At 42.5% G+C, this 23868-nt stretch overlaps 1 protein-coding gene across 3 annotated transcripts in view; it reads right to left on the reverse strand.

The window, feature by feature from the left end:
• The window catches only part of Babam2 (BRISC and BRCA1 A complex member 2), a 383627-nt gene that overhangs the window by 101444 nt on the left and 258315 nt on the right, over positions 1-23868 (reverse strand). The gene's annotated exons all lie outside the window — the stretch shown is intronic.

Genomic DNA, 23868 nt, shown 5'->3' on the forward strand with positions numbered 1-23868 from the left:
GCACCTCGTACTCTACAAAACGCTCAGGACCTAACCTAGCTTAAGTCTGAGACCATGTTAATTTAGCAGAAAGGACTATGCTAAAGCTCTGCTGGGCTCTGGTATCAGATTTAGATTTGGGGAAACGTGGGCAAACCAATAGGTCTGGGCCTTCATTTGCAAAGCAGGGGTAATTACAGTATACAGGACAGGCAAGGCAGTGCGGCAGTAACAAACGACCCTCACCTGCTCACATCAGTGTCTCTGCACCAGCCCATGGGAAACCGGTTCTGGGCCTAAAGGACTATCCTGGGCAACTATCCTGGCAATGACTCAGTGGCCCAGGCTGGCTGGAGAAGAGAGTGACTAAAGAATTTGGGTAATGAAAAGGAAAAGAAAAAAGGAGGCTTTTTACCAACCAGCTTGAAAGTGACCCTGTCAACTCTGCTCACGTATCACTGGTAAGAACTGACTTCACGCACAGTCCGCGCCGACTGCAGGGGAATGGAAGGTACTGTGTCTGTGTGCTTAGGGTGGTGGGACAGGAGATGGGATTTGGTAACTCAGATCCTTACATCTGCCTTCCCTCCTTCATCAGGCTGAGGTGCACACCAGGTGAGTGGGATTAGAAATGTGCAACTCTCAGAACAAACGTAATCCATACGAAGCGCACAGTAAGGGCTTGCTAAAACTACAAACTATAGCCAATACTACTGGTGTGTGGCAACACAAGACGCTTACTTTCAAAACTTCCCATTGGGTAAAAATTCAGATTGAATTAGGATTTAGTGACTGATATTTTTGTACACTTATCTGAGCATCTGAAGTGACCCTGCAAAGTATGATGGGAAAGGCATTCCAAGGAGTCAGTACCATGATCCCGAGTGACCGGATTCCTGGTTAGACTGCAGGTAACTGTGAAGCCCCCTCTGCTCCCGTGTGCCTTGAAAGCTCTTAGGAAATGGACCCTACACCCTTTCTGACTCAGAGATCAGGCTGGTTCTAGAACTCAGTCTTGGCCTAAACATTCTATTTTCATATCTTCCCCTGCTGGCCTCTAACAAATGCAAATACAAAATTATGTTCTTTTTCCAGAAAGCTACAAAATTCAAGTAGAATTGTGATTATTTGTGTTCATGGGCTCACTTTTCTATACGTCTGAAGAACCATGATGAATAAGTTCAAAATTATGCCATTTCCTAGGGGTATGTACTGAATTAACAAACACTTCTAAGAAACATGCTCCCATCACATAAACTAGAGCAACCTTCAGAGCAACTCCGGGAGATGCAATTTGCCCAGCTGTTTCTGAAGCAACTAGATCATGGAATTAAAATAGATATTTTTGACTCCTTAGAAGGAACTTCTTGCTCAAGTTGTAAGAATACATAGTCTTTGATAAAGGGTGTTAGAAAGTCACACTGTAAATGGGAAAAGGGAGGAAGGAGAGAAGACAAGGAAGGGCCGGGGAGGAGGAAGAATGGAGAGGAGACAGCAGGCAGGGAGGAGGGGAGTGGGAGGGGAGGGAGGGAGCGGGGAAGGATCAGACTAAGACACTGAAGGCAGGCTGAAACCACCGACGCCAGGACACGACAGTGGCGCTGCTCATGAATTTTCATTCCAGAAAGCAGCAGCGGACCAAATCTTTCTCGTGTCTTCTGACACTGATTTTCCTTCTCTGGCCCAGCAGAGCTTTCCTAGCTGGTCCTGCACTCCTTCCTCATCACAGCGGAGGTGGGAGGTGTGAATTACACCCAGAGATTGATCTAGGAACTGTAGCCCTCCCATTTCTAAAAGCTTTTAACATCCTCTGGCGAAGGACGCCCTGGACTGCTGGTCCCAGGTCTCCCCCAGCCAACTGGTCCTGGCGGCTCGCCCTGCGTGATCCCCTAAACGGAGGAACACCCACGTCTGCTGGGACCACGGCGATCTTTCACCACCCGTAGCTCCATCTCCATTTTGTGGCCTGGCTCCTAGTAATCCTCTGTGTCTTGCCAGAGCCTTGTCTTCATTTTGTAACCTGTTCCTGCTGATGTACGGCACTTTCTTGCCAGCATCTTTGTCAGTCTCGAGCCTTAAGATCGCTGGCACGAAGCTGGGGAGGATTAGTAGGCTGCAGCACAAAGATGACACTGGGGAGAGCGCCAGGGATTACGGGTTTGGCCAAACTTGCTCCTGACTCTCTTCTTCCCTCTATATTAAAAATCTACCTACACACAAAAGAAGAGCTTTTAAGCACATCTAACAATGGTCTCTTAGTGACAACTAAAGGCACAAACAAAAGGCTCCTGGCATACACAGTCTCACAGCACACACCGGGGCCAACTCCAGGTCCTCCCTGAGTGGTCCTGGTCTCCGGCATCCCCTTGGGAGCGCCACAAAAGACAATATATATTTATATTTATCAATGCACATATGAGGCTACAAATAAATGCTGAGGCACTTGTATTTTGGGGTGATTGTTATGTGATACTGGAACGAAAATCTAAGAAATTCACAATAATTCTTCAAAAATTGGCAACTTTGTTATTTCTGCTACCACCTTGTATACTAGAATTTCTTTTCTTACAATTAACTCCTTTAAAAAAATAAAAAACACTTCACTACAAAACAATAGCATATTGCTTTTGAATGAAACACAGAATACAACTCCTTGGTTATTAATGAAATTTACTCCACTCACCCCTCCCCCATTAAAACACATGTGCTCTCTCTCTCTCTCTCACACACACACACACACATATCTCCCCTTGGTAAATCTATGAACAACCTCAATTTTTAGATAACTCTACAAGATCAACACTGAAGTATTAAGTCTATTTTTCATTTTCTTTTTTTTGTCTTTTTGAGACAGGGTCTTGCTATGTAGTTCAGGTTGGCCTTAAGCTCACTTTGTAGCCCAGGTTGGTCTCAAATTTGCAATGATCGTCCTGCCTCAGCCTCCTGAATGCTGGGATCACAGGTCACTATGCCTGGCCGAAGTCTATTTTTGGAAAGGTCAATGATGCTATCTGTTGTTAGACTCTGAATGGCTGCCGTCAGTCAAGTGAGCATTAAGAGGAAGTTATCTGAACTATTATTTATAGATGACAAGGCTGATTAATTGCTCAGGCAAACTCACAGGCTGCCTCGTACTCTGTACTTTGCCCTTTGGCTGACTGTGTTTGTGTACATGTGGTTGGCAGTGGGCAGCCCCTGGCTTCCTCCCCTCTGAAGTGATGCACTGCTCTAGCAGGAGTGAGGAAGAGGGCGTCCACTCACTCCTCTAACAAATCAGCTCCCTGGCCTTCCATTAGCAGAGGGTACAAAGGGACAAACATTCAACACAGAGGTAACTTGGGGAGATGAAATGATGATGACCCATGAAAACCAGTCCAGAAGCCGGGGCAATGCGCAGTGAAGTGAAGGATTCAGGGACCAGATCCAGTGCCCCTCTGTCTTCCCTCAGAGCTGATCACTGGCAGCAGCTGAGAACCCACCCGGGAAAGGTCTTTTGGGAAAGTCAGTCTTAAGTCACTACAAATAATGGAAACAAGAGTGGATATGCTGCATTTCCCTAAGAGGCACATTTCACACATTTGTTAGTAGAGATACAAGTGCTAACTGCAATTAGCAGTTCACTTTGATTAACACATATAGAATGAATAGGCATTTACTTACTTATTTACTTTACAAAATAACAATGTGCTAGGAATTGCCTGGCTCCACCCATACTGTGCCTCAGTGCAAACCCTAGAGAAGAAATATTTATTTAGCTCTTTGTGGCTCTGGATATTTGGTTCCACGCCTGCTAACAACAGCTTCAAAATTTTGGCCAGGAAAAAAAAAACATCAGTCTCCAGGCTTTTTAACCCTCCAATTGTTGCCCAACTGCCTTTCTGTTACCAGTGAGGTGACCCTGGCTCAGCACATGAGTCAGGTTATCTGTTCCTTACTTGCTTTACTGACAACTAAAGGGACAATGCAACTCTTGAGCGCTCCTTTGAATTCATCTCAGGAAGCCTGCCTGGTCAACCATAGCTCCTCAAACCAACCTGAGTCTTGGCCTCATGTTCTGGGCCCCGGCTGAAGTCTATACAAAAGAGTAATTTGTTCAGAGAATTTACTGCGTACTCACTACTTGTATAGTTGGGGTTGGGCATACAGAAATGAACAAAGTCATTTGTAAATTTTTAAAATTTTGAAACAAAGACAACATCTACAAAAAACCCCTCCTAACTCCCTTAATAGCAAATATCAGCTGGGAACAGGAGGAGCTGGGTGGCAGCTACCTAGCCAAGAACATGCACGTAAAATGTGACACTTGCTACAAGCACACAGTGAAAGCTCAAAGGACGCGTGTCAGCCAAGTGAACTCAGCATGCGACGCGACTCACACGACTTGGCTTCTGGGATTCCACCAACTGTCACAACTTCCAAAATCAACTGTTTGCCCTCAGCGCTGAGTCAGCAAAGGGATTAGCACTGTATTATAAAAACATCCAAGAAGCATGAGAACAAGACACTGAAAGGTACCCTGGGCCAGCATGATGGTTAACAAGTACACAAATTCACGCCAAAAAATCCCCCAGGTTTGTTTTTTTTTTTTTTTTTTTTTTTTTTTGGTACTGAGGATTGAACTTACAATCTCAGGCTTGCCAGGCAGGCACTTGTGCCCCTGGGCTAAATCCCCGGCCCAACCCTGAATTTTACATTTTAATAATCTTATATAAACAGCGGGTACTTGCGGAGGCCCATTTCCAGGGTGGTAGATGGGATGGTTCTATGGGATCCCTAAGGCTGTCAGTCTGCTTTTTCCTCCACTAGCTCCTCAAGGGGTTATGTTGTTCTGGTCACAATGTTCCCCTCTCTGTTCTGCGACTAAAATCGCCACACACACACACATCGCCTCCTTCCTTAGGGTCTACAATAGGTCTAACTTTAAGTTTTCTGTGTTTGGGGGGTGGTGACGGTATTATCATTGGAATTTATTTTGAATACAGTTAGCACATTAAAGGGCTCTCTTCTTTCTATCCGCTTGTATCCTACAGGTCATGACCAAAGATATTTTATGCCAGAGTGGGTTTCTGCTCACCTAAAGGGCTGAAGCAACACTGATTATTTCAGCCAAACAAACCTTAAAACCTGAAGGCCGAGGCTGGGGATTTAGCTCAGCGACATAAGCGCCTGCCTTGCAAGCAGGCAGTCGTGAGTTCAATACCTGGTACCCATAAAAGGAAAAAGACCAAAAAAAAAAAAAAACCCTGAAGGCCAGAGACCTAGCCTTAGGCTTTCTTGATGTTTCATTACTGGAGCTAACGGCAAGAAGAAGAAGAAGCAACAGTAAACTATTTGGATATGGAGCAGGAAAGTACCTCTTCCAATAACCCAAAGCTGTTAAAGAAAGCGCTTTGGTTGAAGGTTTTCAGACCAATCTGAATGTGTAAATGCAGGCTGCAAACTTGCCTGAAAGCTGCACTGTGACTGGGGGTTTTTGAGAGCCGGCTCCTGCTCTCCTCTCCCCAACACCAAGGTCAAGGTAAGCCTGCTCCCCTTCTGCGCACAGGCTCCTTCCTCGGAGGGTGCTATGACTTGGGGTTCCAGTTTTATCTGAAATCCTCTTATTGGACTCCCTGCCTTGGGCAAAATCTCAGATTTGGTTTCTTGTCTCCTATACCCAGTGCCATCAGAACATTAGAGAAAGGACGCCTGATTAGGTAGCTGGCTTTGGGTTTTGTCACAATTGTCTGTAGTGATGGCCTTCTTTCCTGGCTTCCTGCTTAAAACACCATTGCTAACCTCTGAGATTACATTACCTTCTTTCCATCTTTATTTTAATCTTATTTTATGTCTGTGATTTTAGTTAATAGGTTCTTATTCTTAAATTCGAGGAGAAATAGAAGTTGGAAAGTATGTGTTTCAGCAGCTCCCCAAATGATTCTGACGCGGGATGAGGCGTGGTTACACAGGTGACACGATTCGATTCTCTGGCTGCCTTAATTCCTTTGAACTCTTTTCCGCCTCCTCTCTAAGGTTAAGGGAGGCCCTTGTAGATAACGTAAAGGGGAAATGCTGTAAATTATTGCACCATACCCATTTTTACTAAGTGTTTTTGGTACTTGTAAAAGGGAAAGAAGCTAACATCTCCAAGCACTTACAGAGCACTAAGTCCTCTGTTTTGTGATCTTCCATATGCTAGTTCTTTTACTTCATCATCAATTTAGTAAATTAAGCATTATTACCTGCATATTTATAGATAAAGCTCAGAGAGGCTAAATGCAGTAGAAAAGGATGCTTATCAGCAGGCACTGAAGCTGTGCTTCCAACTAGGCATCAAGGTGACCTTCAGAGTCTTTCTCTCCATAGTCATGCTTCTCAGAAATACACAACAACATCCTGCCCCCTGCAGTGCGCATTCTCACTGGTAAACCAGAGTATAAACCGAAAGATGATGAAACTGAGGTGAAAGCAGCAGTCAAGTGACAAGCTCAGGGCAGATCCCCGCTTCCAAATGCCAGGCTTCATCAAAACCAAAACAAACACACAGAGAATCCCTTTCTGTCGAAGTCTCAACTGGATTTATTATGCGCTACATTGCGAAACACGAACTGCTTACCACTGAGAAAATGGATGATGGCTAATAAAACCTGGCCGCTCACAGGGCCCCGTTTCCCAACCCACAAGGCACCAAGGACGCTCCACCGAGGCCCGGGAGGCCTAGGGCGTGCGCTACTCTGTCGGTTTAAACTAAAGCTTTGGGTGTGCGATGGACTTGTCCAAAGCGACTTGCTGTTACGCAGACCTGAATTTTCTCTATTTTATGGAAGAACTGTTATATCAACCTGGCACTCTCATTTCTGCTAGTAAGTGGGCTGATGGCCTGTGTCAACTATGCTGAGACCCTGTCCAGTGACAGCACCATTCTCTGGTTCCCCTAACAACGGGGCCCCCTTCACAGACACCCTCCCCCACACCCCAGGGTGACAACTGTGTTCTCTCCCTGCTGAGGTACAGGGCCATGAGCTCATCCACAGGGTCCTGCCCTTTGTCCCTCAGAGTTTTCACATCATGGTAATGTTTTCCCAGAAGGAAATTCGAATGTAAAATCAAATGAACAATAAACTACCTTGACAATTAGAGGAATTCTGTAAAGATTTTAGATTATTACTATTACCTACATAAGACCAAAGAATGAGACCCTGTCCAAAATTTTTTATTTTATGGAAAAAAGGTAAAACAAAATTTCATAACAAAATAATAAGAGAATAACAATACATTACATGTGGTTATCTTTAAAGTAATTGTTCACGGCACAAGACATGGCATAAAAATTTCTTCAATCACTATTAGCACAAACCTTTTTTAATGAACTAAGAGATGCTAACAATATGATTGACTTGCATTTTTCCCTTTTCCTTACTGTCTTTCCCCTTGCACCCATCCCAATTCCTTTTGAATAGTTACTTCCCAATTCACAGTATCTATCATACGTTTTAGACCCCTGTCCAAAAAACTTTTAGGCTAAAAAAGATAAAGGGAAGATCAAGACAAGCACAAGCTACAGACACATTCTTGGTGATACTCTTATGGCCTGTGACAGTTAGCATACCTTTTCCAAAGCTTTTTAAAAAAATGCCAATGTAGTATTTGGGGAAAAAAAGGAAAAAAAATTAATTATCTTACTGTTTAGGCAAAACCAAGGGGGCCAGGGAATAACACAGTAATAGAGTGTTTATCTAGCATGTCTAAGGCCCTGGGTTCCAATCCAGCACCTCAATAAAGTAAGAGTCCCATGCAGAGCATAGACCCAACTACTTGGGATGCTGAGGCAGGAGAATCCCGAGCCCCAATTTCAGGGCCAGCCTACGCAATACAGTGACATCATCTGTACTTTTAAGGGATCCTGTATTAAAACAAACAAGCACCTTTTGACCTCAGCATTACCTTTACCTTTATTCCAATCCTTCTGGTCTCCTCTGCTGGAGCCCAGTCTTCCCCTGGCATAGGATTCCCCACGTTGGAACCCTATCAGGAGGCACTGAAACAAACAGTGTGCAAACACTGAAAATTACGGTTGCACTAACCAGTACAAGTAATAGTTACTGTTTATTCAGAGAGGTTTCAGTTTTCTTGGCAGAAAACAATGTAAACAAAGTCAGTTTGGTCACCATAAACTAAGTTCTATCCAAGAAAATCTCTCCTAGAAAGAGGTTGGCAACTTTTTAAATTCTGAGGACCACCAACAGAGTTCACAGGAACTCTGAAGCTTCCTGTGACCAGGACACTATCACAGAGACAGCACCTGGCAAGCTGGTCCCCTTTGCTTTCTGCTGAACTCCCACCTGGCTGCCCGCTCCCTCCCCCTGGCTTAGAAGGGGAAGGTTAGGGAACATCCTAGCAACCTCCCCACTCCTCTCTCCAAGGCCTCTCTCTACTTCTTAGCCACACTACCCTCTGCTCTGTGCCTTTGCACATGCTTTTCTCTGGCTTGTGTGTGTGGCTAACCTTACTTACGCCTTAGATCTCCTTCCCCGACTGGGAACCTGGGTCGGAGTCCGCCCAGGGCTGCAGAGCCCCTGCCATGGTCCGCTAGGAGCAACCCCCACTGGAATGTCAGCTCCTCACAGGCATGACTCACCTGTCTTCTGCTTTGTTTTATTTCTCTTGCCCTAAAGGACTTGACACCTGGCAAGTGGCTAGCAAGATCTGTTGACGAAATGAAAGAAGCAAAACAAGGAAGCAAAGGAGAGAAGACAAAAAGAGGGAGCAGAAGGAAAGTCCGTGAGGGAGTTGTGGGGCAACCGCTTTGAGGTGCCAGTTTGTGACGCTAGTGCCCTCGGTTTTACTGATGTCTACACAGATGTTACATGGGGACGCAGTCTCATTTTCCTTCTTTAAGTTACAAAGATTATGCACCTTTGGTTTTCTTGGGCAATAAGTGGGCAGACTCCAAGCTCCTGAGCGGGACAATAACAGACAACAGTAACTCCTTGTATTTTTACAGCTTTTAAAGAACAGTTAGATGATGCTTTTGTCAATTCTGGGAGGCACACTGAAAGTAATTATTTTTACTCTCTTTTTTACACATGAGGAAACTGAGGTTCAGGGACTTGGGACCCGTCAAGGTCACATGTTCACAGAGCCCCAGCCTCAAGGCCTTCAGCACTGAGCTCCCCGGACAGGGTATATAAATCCAGCACCTTGCCTACAACCTGGGAGCCAGAAGTATTGGCTGCCATGTCCAGTAAATTATAACACGCCCAGTTTATTGTCCATAGGAACCACAAATAGAACTATTACTCAAGAGCAGCTTTCTTCACACATCCATCCTTACCTAACCAAGAGTCACATTCGCAAAGCCCCACAGATCATGACTGTTATTTTGTTAACCTGGTTTAATGAACACTTTTCTCCCAACACCAACAGGACGCTAAGCTCATGGTAGAAAGCTCTTTGATTTCTGTCATCATGTAAATGAAAATGATCATTTAGAAGTAATCAATTTTTATTTTTTTCTTATAGCTTGAGGAATAACTGATGTACAGTACACTGCATGTTTTTAAAAATGTGCAATTTTAATGACTTTTGACATGTGTTTATACCCAGGAAACCACAATCAGGATAATGAACATATCCAGCATCACCAAAAGTTTCCTCTTCCTCTTCGTAATCTCTCCCTCCTACAGCTATACCACCCAGTCCCCAGGCACCCCGGGTCTGCTTTCTGTCACTATAAATTATTCTGCATTCCCTAAAGTTTTATATAAAGGGAATCATGCAGCATATGCCCTTTCCTTGTCTGCTTTCCTCCACTCAGCATGACTGTTCTGAGCTCTGTGCGCTTGGTTGTGTGTAACAACAGTATATTCCTTTTTACTGCTGTCATCTGTTATGTGTAGTTTAGCCATTCTCTGTTGATGGGCATGTGGCTTGTTTCTTCCTTTTGGTTATGGTAAACAAAGTTATGATAAATATTCATGCGCCAGTCTTTATTTGGACATATGCTCTTTTTTTTTTTTTTTTTTTTTTTTTGACTAAGCACCTAGGAATAGAATGGCTGGCTCAGATGGCAGGTACCTAATCAACTTTATAAGAAACTGCCGATTTTTTTACATTTTACATTCCTATGAAAATTCTAGTTCTCCTATATCCTTGCCAACACTTGTTTTAGTCAATTTTTTAAATCTCAGCTATTCTAATGGATGTGTAGTATTATCTCATTGTGGCTTTAATTTGCATTTCCCCAGTGATGCATATCTGTTCAAATATTTTGACTCAATTCTATTGAGCTATCTGTCTTCTGATTCAAAAGTTGCTGTGGGTCCTTTAATATTCTGGATAAAAGTTCTTTGTCAGATAGATACAAAGATATTTTTTGCCTTCCCCCCATACCCCATCTGTTGGCTTATTGTTTTTGTTTTTCCTAACAATGCCTTTGAAGAGCAAATGAACATTTAATTTTGAAAACAGTGCACTGATTTTTCTTTCATATTTCATGCTATTCTGTATAAACTGATATTTAAGAAATATTTCCTAAACCCAAAGTCATGAAGATTATTTCCCTATGTTTTCTTATAAATGTTTATCGTAGTCTGAATTGTGTCTACTCACATAAGATGGTAACTCCCAAGGTGATGTATTCTGAAGATGGGTCTCTGGAAGGTGATTAGATCACTGCAGGTTCTGCTTTCATGAGATTGGAGCCCTTTAATAAAGACCACAGAGAGCTAGCTGGTCCCCTCTGCACGTGAAGTTACAATGAGGATGTTCATCTACGGAGGAAGCAGGCCCTCATCAGACACTGAGTCTGCCAGTGTACTGGCCTCTACAATTGTGGGAAATAAATTTCTGTTGTTTATATGTGACCAGTCTGCAGTACTTTGTTATAACACCTTGGAGGACTAAGATAACGTTCTCTAGTTTTACGTTTAGGTTTGCAAATCCACTTTGAACTAATGTAGTTAATAAGGGAAAAAAAAAGGTGACTCAACTTTTCAGGTATAACTAATTACTCCAGTATCGTATTTAAAGTGATTATTCTCAGTCGAACTATCTTGCTACAAGACCCCAATGGTCCATATAAACGTGGGTCTATTTCATTATGCTACTTCATTATCTACCTTTCTGTATGACAATTCCATACTGCCTTGATTATTGTATTTTATAGTAAATTGTAAAATCAGGTAATATAAAGTCTTTGCTCTCTTTTTTTTTTTTTGTACCAGGGATCAGACTCTCAACTGTGCGCTTGCCAGGCAGGTACTTATGCCACTGAGCTAAATCCCCAGCCCCAACTTTGTTCTTCTTTATAAAAACTATTATGGTTATCCTGAGTCCTGGGCATTTACATATACATATATTTTAGAATCAACTTACAAATTCCTTTGAAAAAAGTCTGCTGAGATATTTGACTCATTACATCTTTAGTCAATAATTAATTTAAGAAGAACTGATGCCTTAACAGTGAGCTCTCTGGTCTATAATGCACAATTTTTCCATTTATTTTGGTTTCCTTCAATTTCTCCTTTATGATATTTAGCACAACAGTTCTTGTACATCTTCTGTCAAATCTGTCCCTTTGTATATCTGAGGTTGTTGTAAGTGGTAATGAATAACACAATCCTTTTTCTACAGTGTGGATGTAAACTTGTCCTTCCATTCTGTGCATCTGTAAGCTTTCATTCTTCTGTTCAACCAACATTTTCCATTCGATAAACTTTTCATGCCGGTGCTAGGATCTGAAGACCCAAATCACGGACTGTACTGGTGCCTGCTGTTTTGCTGTCAATCGCTGTGATACCTACCTAGTGCCATTTACTTGAATTGCGTTGCACACTTCAAGACCTTGTTACAAATGTTGCTGCTTTGTTTCTTGCACAAAATGTACCCACCCACCTAAAGCAGAAGCCCCCTTTGAGTAAAAATAAAATATATTTATTTGTAAATTTATTTTTAACACTTAGGATATTGGTAAGCAAACAGAAGCTAAAGTATTTAAAAAGGCCTCTAAAGTGCAACCAACAAAACTGTCCAAAACTCTGTATTCTACATTCAATATTAACTTACTAGTAAGCAAATAAAAAACAGGCACTAAACCTGTGTTGGTTGTGTGGAACAACAGCCATGGATTCAGGGTTGCAAGGAAGTGTGTGTGCTTTGCTTTCTGCCCTCAGGAAGCTGAGTTCCAGAGGAAGAAATCATTGCAGGGACCATTCCCTACGGATCCTGGATGTCTACACTTTATTTGTTCCTTTATTTATTTAGGCACCAAGGATCAAACTCATGATCTCGTGCATACCAGGGAAGTGCCACTGAGCCATATCCCGGGCCTTGCCCTGTATGTACATCCTGGCAGCATCTTAATAGCAGGACATAAAGGTCGCCTGGGCCTGTTGCTGGGAAAGCCTAGTTCTACAATGGCTCCTGCTCACTTTTTGTTTTAGCCGCTGGCATGTGTTATTCTAACAGATAGTTGTTAGTGCCTGATTAAGTCTGTTTACAAGATACAGGCAGTTGTTTACAAGACACAAGCCAAATTCCATCCTTAGATATCCAAGAATTATTTCCAGTGATTCAGGTCCATTATTGGGTCCTGGCCCTATCTACTCCTCAGTAAAACTTACGCATGCACTCAGCTTGTTTATAATTTCTTAAAATGTGGCCCACCCCAATAGTAACCAGTTTCAAACTTATCTATCATAAAGATACAAGACAGGGTAAAGAATCTTCCACAGTGTTTTTAAGTGTTGAGCCAGTTAGAAGGATGGGGCATTATACCACTGCCACGCAGATAAATGTGTATTCCCCAGAATGAAAGCATAGGAGGCACCAGGAGCAAACAGCTGAGATGGACATTATAATAAGGCTCATGTGATGGTACACAGCTCAGAAAGTAAAAGTCCTAAATTGAAAATATGGTATTTAGGATCTCATCAGTGCTTTCGATTTACATTATCATCTTACACAAGACTCAACTTTTCTGACTTCCTTCATGTGGACCATCTCAATCTGCATTATAAGTGTTGCTGACAGAGGCTATAAACTAATAAATGTGATCATCAGGTAGCAATAGCTGCTTTACGGAAACAGACTGCATGCTGTGCTAGGGTTATCTTATCCAGTGTTCTTGAAAATGAAAACGGTGTGACAGTGAGACTGGACTGTCCACTTGTTTGGCTTGTGAGGTGCCTAGGGGATTGAGGAAGGACACTTGGGGGTGGGCCACGGAGCTGTGACCCGGGTGTGCTATCTGAGTCCTGGCCCTCTGACCTCCCTGGCATAGTTCTCCTGCTGTTTCTGGGCACCTTGAGGTGAACAGCATTCCTCTGCTAAGCACGCCCTGCTGGAGTGTTTTTGCTCTGAAGCCAGCTGACTACGTACTAAAACCCCTGAAACCGTGAGTTGAATAAACTTCTCCTTTAAGTTATGGGTATTGATTGGGTACTTTTTTTTTCTCCCAGCAATAGGAAAGCTGATCAATACAAATAGGAATCATTAGTGACAGACATGTAAATAGTGATGTGTGGGGGCACATCTGTGTCTATAGTACAGGTAAGAAAATTTAGTTTAAAATCAGCCATGGTCCAATACAAAACTTACTGATATTTATGAACCCAACAACATAAACAATAGATACTAGACTTGCATTTTATTTCTGATACCAAGCAACCCTAAGATCCAGTCCCTCAAAATACATACATGTCTGCCTCATGAGTTGGGGAGACAAAGCTGTCCTTTTAAGGTAGAAACTAGTAGAAGCATCTTTAAAAAATAATTCAAAGCTTCTGTTACAGAAAAATGACAATGACTACATGTATGTGCTTTAATTTGATTATTAAAAGCCAGAAGCCATTACACTAAAAATAGTTTTTAAGATTTCTTATAGACAGATATGTAGACAGACAAACTAACATGAGTAAGTAAGTTTTACACTAAAATGGAGCAGAAGCCCTAATCTCATGGCCAGGAACAAAACAAAAACACAACAGAAGGAAAACTGACCAGGTCCCAGTATTTCTGTCAAGAGCACATGCCCAGTTGATATAACTTCCTTCCACTAGATTCCACATCTTAAAATAGCCCCACTTCCCAGCAGCTCCAGCTGGGAACCACGGCTTTCACACACGGTCTCTGAGGTGCCCTTACTACAGAGCTCTGCAGATGTAGGTGGTCACCTGTTGAACGTACATGTGTCAGCGCTGTGCAAGGCGTGGCTCCTCCCTCCTCATGCCTGGTCTAGTGGCCACACTCTGCAGGCCTTGAGGAGCTGCACACCTCCCTTTCGCCACTCCCAGCAAGTGTCAGGCTGGGTTGCACGGTGCACGCCAGAGCCTGGGAGTGCACCTGAGGGAAAAGTCAGTAACTGAGGCTCACAGAGCACAGCTACCAGGGCACACACACAGCCAAAAGCCTATTAACTTGCTACGTCAAGTGCTGGCTTCTTTGCATCAGACCCAACGGCACAGGCTGCTGGAGCAGCCTACTGCTCTCCCTCACTATGTTTCTACCTGCCCTGCCTTGCTTCTCTCCTCCATTCTTTTCTTTAGAATGTATTCCCTGTCTCCCTTTTGTCTCCTATGAGTATGACAGTGATAACCTCTAAAATGTGCCCATAAGACAAAAATTCTTATCACATATTTCTGGATTTTCCTCAGCACAGTCCTTTAGAGGGTACTGGGACTGGGAAGTGGGTAACGGACAAAGCTTTTAAAAGAAGTGGGGTGATGAGTACCTGCAGTTCACCATATTATGTATTTTTTAATGTGTCCATAAAAATGTTAAAGAAAACGAAATAATTAGGGAAAAACTTACTGCATCAATATTTTCCCTCAAAAATATGGTGGAAACTAAGGCAGGAATTAACCACGGATTTGGATTTGGATGCAGGAGGGCGCTGGCTCATTTGCGGGCATGGGTCTCTCTCCTCTTCCATAAGGTAGCACGGCGTCAATGCGTTCACTCCTCTTTGCTCTTTCCTACTCTGTATTCAACCTTGATACTTTATATATTGGGCTTTCACCAGCTTTTATAGACAGAAACCAGTAACATTACTCTTAAGAGCAACTCTGGCAACAGGCACTTTTAAAAGTAACTTTATAGAAAAGATATCTGTAAGAGAAAAAACATAAAACCTCAAATATTTGTGAAATAAAGGAAAAGCAGTGAGTCAGGTAGTTGGCTTTCTTTGCGAGGTAGTTTGTCTCTTTCTAATAGTAACTGGGGAGATCCCATGCCTTGACCTCTGCCAGGGGATTACTCACACACCAACATAGGTTCAGACAAAAGATGCAGGGAAAGACTGGAAACCAAGACTGAAAACATTTTCAAAGCAACCGAAATTTAGTGTCACAGGAATTCCAGGCAGCTCTAAAATCATGCCCAGTGATGTTTCTGGCAGACATGCTTTCTGGATCATTCATGAAACTATTTAAAATTACTTGCTATATTAGCACAACAGATTTCAGAGATTAAAACACAGGTGTGTATTAGCATTGCACAATTCTGCGGAGCGAGAGAACATGAGATCATTCCACCTAGAAACAGACCCAAACGCAAATACCCACCTGGGGTTCAGGTGTATAGCTGTGTCTGCAGGCAGGTGAATTTATCTCTGAAGTTTTGTTCTGATATAAATATGCTCTGATAAGAAATGTAGACTTAATATATTAATACTTCTCTAAATTGGGTGTGTCTTTTTAGCTGACAACCATTGTATACTCTCGCCTGTATGTTATTTTAAACCTCTTCAAAGACTTGAGAAATAGGATTATAGGCACTCATAATTTAAATACTTTCTCAGCCTCAATAGTCATGAGAGCAGACAACAGTTTCAAGACAGTAGAAATGTATTTCATGAGCCAAAAAAGAAAATTATCAAGATAAAGCCTTGTGAAAATATGTGACTTAAAGCCATCTCACAAAGTAGTGTACACTTTATCCAATAATTCATTTAGCATTAAATAGTTCACATATGTAAGTCATTACCCATTATTGCATAAGTTTCCAAATTACTTGGGGAGAGAGAGAGGGAAAAAGACGCAGCCCAGGAAAACTGAAGAACAGAAGGCAGTCCTGGTTCCTGCTGCCACAACAGCTCTGGATCTTTGGTGAGAGTGTCACAATAAGCCAGAGACTTACAGTACAGAAGAAGGCAAACAACAGTGAAGACACTACTGACCCAACTGAACAGGTGTACATGTATCTTCTACGCTCACATGCAGACTCTGACTGCTTAACAGACGGACGGAGTCAGATTTGTCTGACTGACAGCAAGAAGAAAAGCGATACCTGGTTCTCTTATGTGTGTATCTGTGAGCAGTTACATTGTGACTTCTTGATAAGAAGTCTTTCTAAGAGAAAGAAAACAAAACAACCGCGAGAAGGGGAAGCGCACACAAACATAAACAAGGCTGCATTCTGTCACCGCCACCATTTGGCTAACAGATGTTGGTGTCTGCCCTCAGCGCTCCAGCAAATCCGTGTATCTGTATTTCGGTGTAATGTCTTCTATCCCAGGTTACATAAAATGCCGTGTGGCTGGCTTGACGGGCTATTTGTGCATAAATCTTGTAGAATTATAACGGAGCGAACACCTGTCAAGCCTGTTTAGATGCTGTCTGGCTGAATCGGTGATTGGCTCCATGATAAGGTGGCTGCTGGGCTGAAAAACGCCCAATCTGTAAGCACACCGAGGTGCCGTCACGGGTGTCACTATGCAGCTAAGCGACTGCTTGCTTTTTTCATGTCTCATCATTACATGACCTTTTGCTTATTAAGAGAAAAAATATATTTTCCAAATCATTGGGACATTTGGGGTTAAAGAGACTCATTAATATGACAACCTGAAAAGAAAAAAAGAAAAAGAATCCTCATTTTTGGATCCAAAAGAACTGCAAGCTAGTTTTTACTTTCTTACTGACAATCTTCACACCCTAAGGCAGAGAGAATTTAGTTTCCTAAACTATAAAGTGAGAGGTCTGGATTAGGTTTGCGCTCCCAACTTTTGTAAGCACAAGGGATATTTTAGCACACCAAAACCTCTACTGGATGAATCAAATGACAGAAGTTTTAATTTAAGAACCTGTGCAATGAGAAAATTCAGTGACAGAAAAAATTCTGCATGCACTGACAGCTGAAAATACAATCACAATTTTGTAGACACAGCAGAGTCAACATTCATTTTTTAAATGACGGTACACAGATGTTAGACACTAGTCCACAAACAACAGTTGGTCTACATATGAATTTGTAGAGTCTTTGCAATTGCTCCATAGCAGACAGCCCCCAGCCCCATTCTCTGTATGAAGAATGGGAACTTAGAACTATTTACAGATGCTCTAACTATTTTCTGGTGTTGGCCTTCCATAATTCAGTCCTACCACAACCATTTACTAGGCCACGTGGCTCAAACACAAGGAGGATATTTCTGTTCCAGAGTTTCCTATCTGAACAGACTAGGTACCCTAGTGAGGTATCATCGTTGTACTACCGCATCTGTGATTCTGGGTGTGATCCATCTTAGCAGAAATTCTGAGATCTCCAAGAATGTAAAACAATCATTTAACTTTTCCTGGTGCCCTAGAAATGTTTCTACACAGACCCTGAAAAATCCTCCTATAGAAACTGTACTCAGCAGCAGTCATGAGCTCTGACACATCTGTGTACCTCCCAAACTCCCCCAAAATACAGATTCCAGGGCAATGAGCTCCTTGAGCCTCAGATGATCCATACCTGGCTCTTCCAGAAAACCTGAACCTACACGGAAAAAAATGCTGAGTGGAAGGGAGAAGTGGTTTCTACCCAAACCAAAGCAGGCCCACAGTGGTCTTACTCCAAAAGTTAGAGTAAGTTTGGAATAAGATTCAAAATGTCACTGAGTTCTCCGAGACCCTAAGGCAACGAGGCCACAAGTAGGGGCACGTACAGCACGCTGCTCTTCAGTCGCCGAGAACTGCACCCTTGGCATCCACGTAACGGACAGAAACCGTCAATAGACAGGCAGGTATTGTTCAGACAAGAAGTAGAGAATGATAAACTCACGCATGTCAGAGTCACCTTGAAAGACAAATTTCTCAAAATTGATCTCAGATAAAACTGCATAAATGACTTTCTTTGAAGGATAAAAATTCTGACATTTTTACCTTTAGGAGACTTACTATTTAACTTCTGTAACTAATAAAGTCCTTTAACAGGAATGTGCTACGTATCTATCAGTGACAAGTCTTTCTTTTCTTTTCCTTTTTTTATTGGTAGAGGGGATCAAACTCACGACCACCTGCTTGCAGGCCAGGTGCTTATGCCGCTGAGCTAAATTCCCTGCCCCCAGTGACAAGTCTTTCAAAGCGTGCCATCAGTCTCATCCCTAAGCCAACCAACCAACAGAGAAAGACTTACCAACAGATAACTGAATTAAATGATCAACGAGAACTCAACGCTTACTTACACCTTTATCACAAGACTATAAAACAGACAACTGCCCCCAGTTTCACAAATAAACTTTAAAAACAAAATCAAAAGAAAACTAGTATCATTTCAGATAGTTTCCCTAAGAACTATCTTGGGGAAATTATTTAACAATTTATACAATCAAAAATTATTACTTATATGCAAATTAAATCTCTCTTGATGCAAATCTGTCTCCTTTTAACTTCTGCTGGTTATATATTTTCACACATGCAGTAATTTTTCTCATAAGAATGAATTAAAAATAAAATGCCATTGAACTTAAATTAAATCTTGAAGTTCAGGATGTTTCTGCTGGACCAGGTTAGACAAACTTGACAGTAAGGTTTAACGTTACAGCCTGGCTCTGTTATATACTATAAATATCCAAACGAAACGGGAGAAGGTCCTGCAGTGGAGGAAAGGAGAAGACCTGCAGGACAGACAAATGCTGGCACGTGCCAAGGCTGGCGAACGCAGTGTGCAGGCCGTACCCACCCTGCTGCCTGGTGTTGCACAGTTTTACTGGACACAGCCGCACTCCTTAGTCTGCGTCCTGTCTCCGTCCTCTGCATCACACCAGCAGAGCAGCACGGCAGACAGAAGAAGTCCGCTGACCGGTGACTTGCAGTGGCCTTTGCCCTGGGCTAGTGGCGGAGCTACAGGACTCAGACTCTGTCTTCCCTTCTCCATCTACATTGCTTCCTACATGAGCTCATCTAGTTTCATCACTTTAAAGGCCATCTACCTACCAATAACACCACTATGCTTCATCTGGGCAGAGCTCTATCCTGAGTGATAGTTCACATATCCAACTGCCTATGTTTCACATGTACTTGGAAGTCTAATAGATTTTTAAAACTTAATGCATTCAAAACCCAACTCCTGGTCCTACATCACCAAACATGCTTTTCCTGTAGTTTTTAATTTCAATAAAGGACAACTCCATTCTTCTATTTGAACCAACGAAAACCAACTAAATAAAAACCCTAGTATCATCTTAATTCTACTGTATACACGATCTATTGGCCAATCATCAACTGTTTCAATGCTTAAAAACCTGCTGGTGATTATCTTAGTGCCACTGCACTGCTCAAAGCTAGAGGTCTCACCAGGATCCTTGCAGAAGCCTCCTCACATGGTCTCCTGGCTTCCACTGGACCCTTCCATGTATTCTCATGACTACAATCAGTGTACTCGTGTTAAATGACAGTTGGCTCACACCATTCCCCTGCTTAAGGCATTGCAATGACCACTTCCGCCCCCAGCTCTCAGAGTAAAAGCCAGTCTTGCAAGAGAGGCCCAGAGGACCTGACATAACAAGAACTGCTGCCCGCCTTCTGCTCTGTCTCCTTCCCATGCAAAGGCTCCAGCCACGCAGGACCCCAGATCACAGGCAGTGGGCTCCACTCTGGGTCTTTGGCTTTCTAAGTCTCCGTGGAGCTTCGCAGCCCCTTTTTCTGCTCAAATGTCACTTAATCAGTGAACCTTTCCCCTGTCTTATCCAAAACCACCTCATGCTGCACTGGTACATCCACGCTCTTCCCTAGTTTACATTTATCCACGTACTCTTTGTCTACCTCTACAGGCAAGAAAGGGATCTCCATGAGAGCAGGAGTACCCGTCTGCTCTATTCATTATTATTTCCCCTGTTGTTTAACAGATGAACAGATGACCCTCCCAAAGACTTAGAACGCAGTCCTAAACTTCTGATTTTATTACGCACACTAGTGGGGAAATTTCAATTCCTTAGAGCATCGTGCTTCCCAGACAAAGTAGCTAGAAAGTCCTATTCTAATCGAAAGCAAGAGACCTTGTCCCTCAACAATTTTTTTTACTTGAATATCTGTATAAAAAGGAATTTATTAATCTTTTTCTCTTCATTCTAATTCCCTTAAACTTTAAAAATCCTATTTCTCAATCTGGTTTTAATTTATTTTCTTCTGGATTATGTCCAAAGCTTGCAAATCCAAAGGTCATGTACCAACCTGTACCATGGATTGTTTAAAGCTGTCAGAATTTTTCATGGCAATACAGAGCTGTCAGTGTTTTCTTGGCAGCACATTGTCAAATGATGCATCGATAAATCAAATAGAAAGGACACTGTCACATCAATCTAGCATCTAAGACTCTACTGAATTAAAATCTAAAAACAGCAGGGGAAGACTGGGGATGCTGGTGCCGTGAAGAAATCAGCCTGAGCACACTGCCGCCAGTCAGTGGGGTTCAGAAGTCTGGCTCCCTGCTGTATTCAGTGACTGGGGGTCAGATCACTGGACCTGTGCGGGGTTCACCACATTTGCTTTGATGGCTACAAATATATTTCCCAGCGCTCAGAACCCCAGCATATCCCAGGTACTACACCTAGTTTTTAAAGTTCCCTTGTCAGTTGTTTGGATTTGGGGCATCTGGCTGCCTAGTCCTAAAGTCTGGTGAAGCTTAAAGGCTTGAACTACTGTGGTGAATTTTATACACCAAAGGGGCAAAAGATAAAGAGACGTTTATTTATACTGCATTAGTGCATTTTGGTCAATTAGTATCTTTCAAAAATAAATGAGAACTCATATCAGAGCAATCTCGGTAAGGCCAACCCAAAGGAAATGTCCTCGAGTGAAGCCTCCTCCACCCCCAATTTAAATGTTGAAATCCTCCCTGCCAATGTGATGGTATCTGTAAACAGGGCTCTGGGGAGGCAATCAAGGTTAGAAGAGGTTCTGAGGGTGAGGCTTTGCTCCTTTGGGGATCTATGGTCCTTTTTAGGAATCACCAGAGAGCTTGCTCTGTCCACTCTGCCAAGACAGTAAGAAAGTGGCCTTCTGCAAAGCCAAGAAAGGGGGCCTTACCAACCATCAAGCAGCCGGCACTTTGATCTTAAACTTCCCAGCCTCCAGAACTCCAAGAAGAGGACTTTTGTTGGTTAGGTCATCTAATCTATAGTATTCTCTTTGAAAGCCTGCATCAACTAACACACAAAGTTACAGATATTCAAAGATAAGTTAATTACCAAGTCCCAGAAAGTACATTTGGAAAGGTCTGTTGATGATTCTTTTTAATTGATTTCCTTTTCTCCTCAACAAGGGACTAGAAGAGAAACACTTGTTGATTCCTTTAACGCACGCGCACACACGTGCTGCATGCACATGTGGTGTATGCCAAGAACAACCACACCTTGCTGAGTCAAGGTTTTCTTTGCAGGGAAATATCAACTGACAGAACGGACAGCTCTAGAAAACCTGGGGAAAACAGACATGCCTGGGCACAGTCCCACAGCCCCAGACCTTTGGCCCAGAGTTTGTACAGTGCTCTTCTTGTCTGAAGGAGTCACAGGAGGAGGACAGGGAAGGAGACAAAACAGGATGGGTGCCTTCAGGGTAAAGACACGAGTGGAAGGGAGACAGTAAAACACACCGACAGGCGTCTCCTGTCTGTGACTCTACAGAGGTGATCCTCCAAATGCACAAGAGCTTGCTGTTGCCCTTCTGATGCATAAAATACAATGAATACGTGGGTTGTGGTTGCACACACGTCATCTCAACAGGAGGCTGAGACAGGAGGATTACCATGAGCTGGAAGTCAGCCTGGGCTATACAGTGAGTTCATGACCACCTGGACTACATAGCAAGATCCTGTCTCAAAAATATCAAAACAAAAACAAAAGCAAAACAAACAAAAAAAAAATCCCCAAAAGCAACAAACAACAAAACCTCAATGAATATGAAAGAATTAAAAAGAGAAAAAAATGTATATTATTAAAAATGCTGATCTGTAAATCTCTAAGAATGTACACACATCTAATCATGCTATTATATCCACAAAAAAGGAATGCCCAATTCCACTAAGGCTCATACCCTAAATAGTGTGTGTCACACACACACACACACACACACACACACACACACACACACAGCAAAACACAGACGGGGTAGGTAGTGCTCAGCAGGGTTATAGTTCCTAAATTCCTAAGGCTTCTATTCCACTTTAATCATATCCCTAAAAACTCTAAATAGCATGCAACATGTTAAGAAATTCCTTTGTTTTAAAATTACATACACAGAAATCAAATAGCTGTTGTTCCTAAGTTAACCAAAGAGAAGAAAATGAACTTTAATTTGAAGAGAATAATGTCCCAAGCTATACCCTTCATTGACACGTCTCTTAAAAATTGCTAAATACTTCATGTGGCATATAAACTGAGTGGAGCCAGCCTGAGGCAGATTAAGGCCTGGCCAGCTGGCTGGTACGTGGATGTGAGCTGTCAATCATGGAGTCCAGGACACACAAACAGAACCCAGTTTCCAGGCCATGTATCCAGGACCAATATGTAAGGCGGTGCTGCCTTCAACTCTTCAATGCACAAGATCAAGCAGGTTTCTGATAGGACAGCCTAGAGCTGGAGCCATCTAGGGGGTAAAAGATGGTGGCTGTTAACCTTGTAGCCTCTGTGCTCTCCTTTCCTCCGGGGCCTGCTCCACACTCTGCAGAGCACACCTCTTTTCTTACCTTGAACCAATGTGAAACTTTGCTGCTTTGTCATTAGTCTTGTCCAATTCTTTGTTTGGGACAACAAGAACATAGAAAGAATCTCTAGGGAGCCTAAGGCATCCTAGACCCCAGTAACAATCCCGCAATCATAAGTGACATAATTAATATGAAATTGGGAGTCAACTAAATCAAGGGATAAAGAAAAATATCAACCAAAAAAGTCTGATTAAAAATAAGCAAAAGGCAATAAACATGAAAAACAATGAAAACACAAGGAAATTTTCTTCCTTTGTCCTGTCATCAGATAGTACTAGTAAGAAAGCCAACTGCTTACAAGAGTGCCATTACTTTGAGAAGACATACTAACCGGAAAGAACACCCTCAGTCTTTCACCTGCTAGCCAGATGGCGCCCCTAACCACTCAGGGACATGTCTCTTCTGGGTAACCTTGTAAACACGCAAGGCTTGCCCACACCCAGCAGAGGAGACCAGTCTATTTCCAAAGCCAAGACAGATGAGTCAAGTGAAGTAATCTACTGTATAGGAAAAAAGCCTTTGAAGAACACCAAGTCCTGATGGGAAATGAGAATCTCACCATCACCTCTCCCCAGTTTAGGTGTGACTGTGATCAGTGGCCTTCAGGGTATGTACAAAGACACTGTTAACTGTGTAAGACTGAGCTAAGACTGTATGTCCATCAGTAAGGATCTGATTTAAAAAATCACATTATGAATACAATTGAATCTCTAAGATGCGTAAACCTAAAAAAAAAAAATCAAGTAAGCCATTGCATAGTTTACAAGTACACTGTCAGACAAATGTCAGGATAGTTTGTATGCACTTGTGCCTTCACAGGAAGTCACAGGTAACTAACTGGTCGCCTTTGTGAAGGGGAACTGGAAAATTAAGGATCTGAGGCTGGAGAAATGAAGCACATGTCTTTTTATACCATGTCCTTTACTTTAAATTGTATATTCTTTTATCCTG

The sequence above is a fragment of the Cavia porcellus genome, unplaced genomic scaffold (genome assembly GCF_034190915.1).
Source record: "Cavia porcellus strain 051 isolate PalLab524CR breed Dunkin Hartley unplaced genomic scaffold, mCavPor4.1 scaffold_1, whole genome shotgun sequence".
NCBI lineage: Eukaryota > Metazoa > Chordata > Mammalia > Rodentia > Caviidae > Cavia > Cavia porcellus.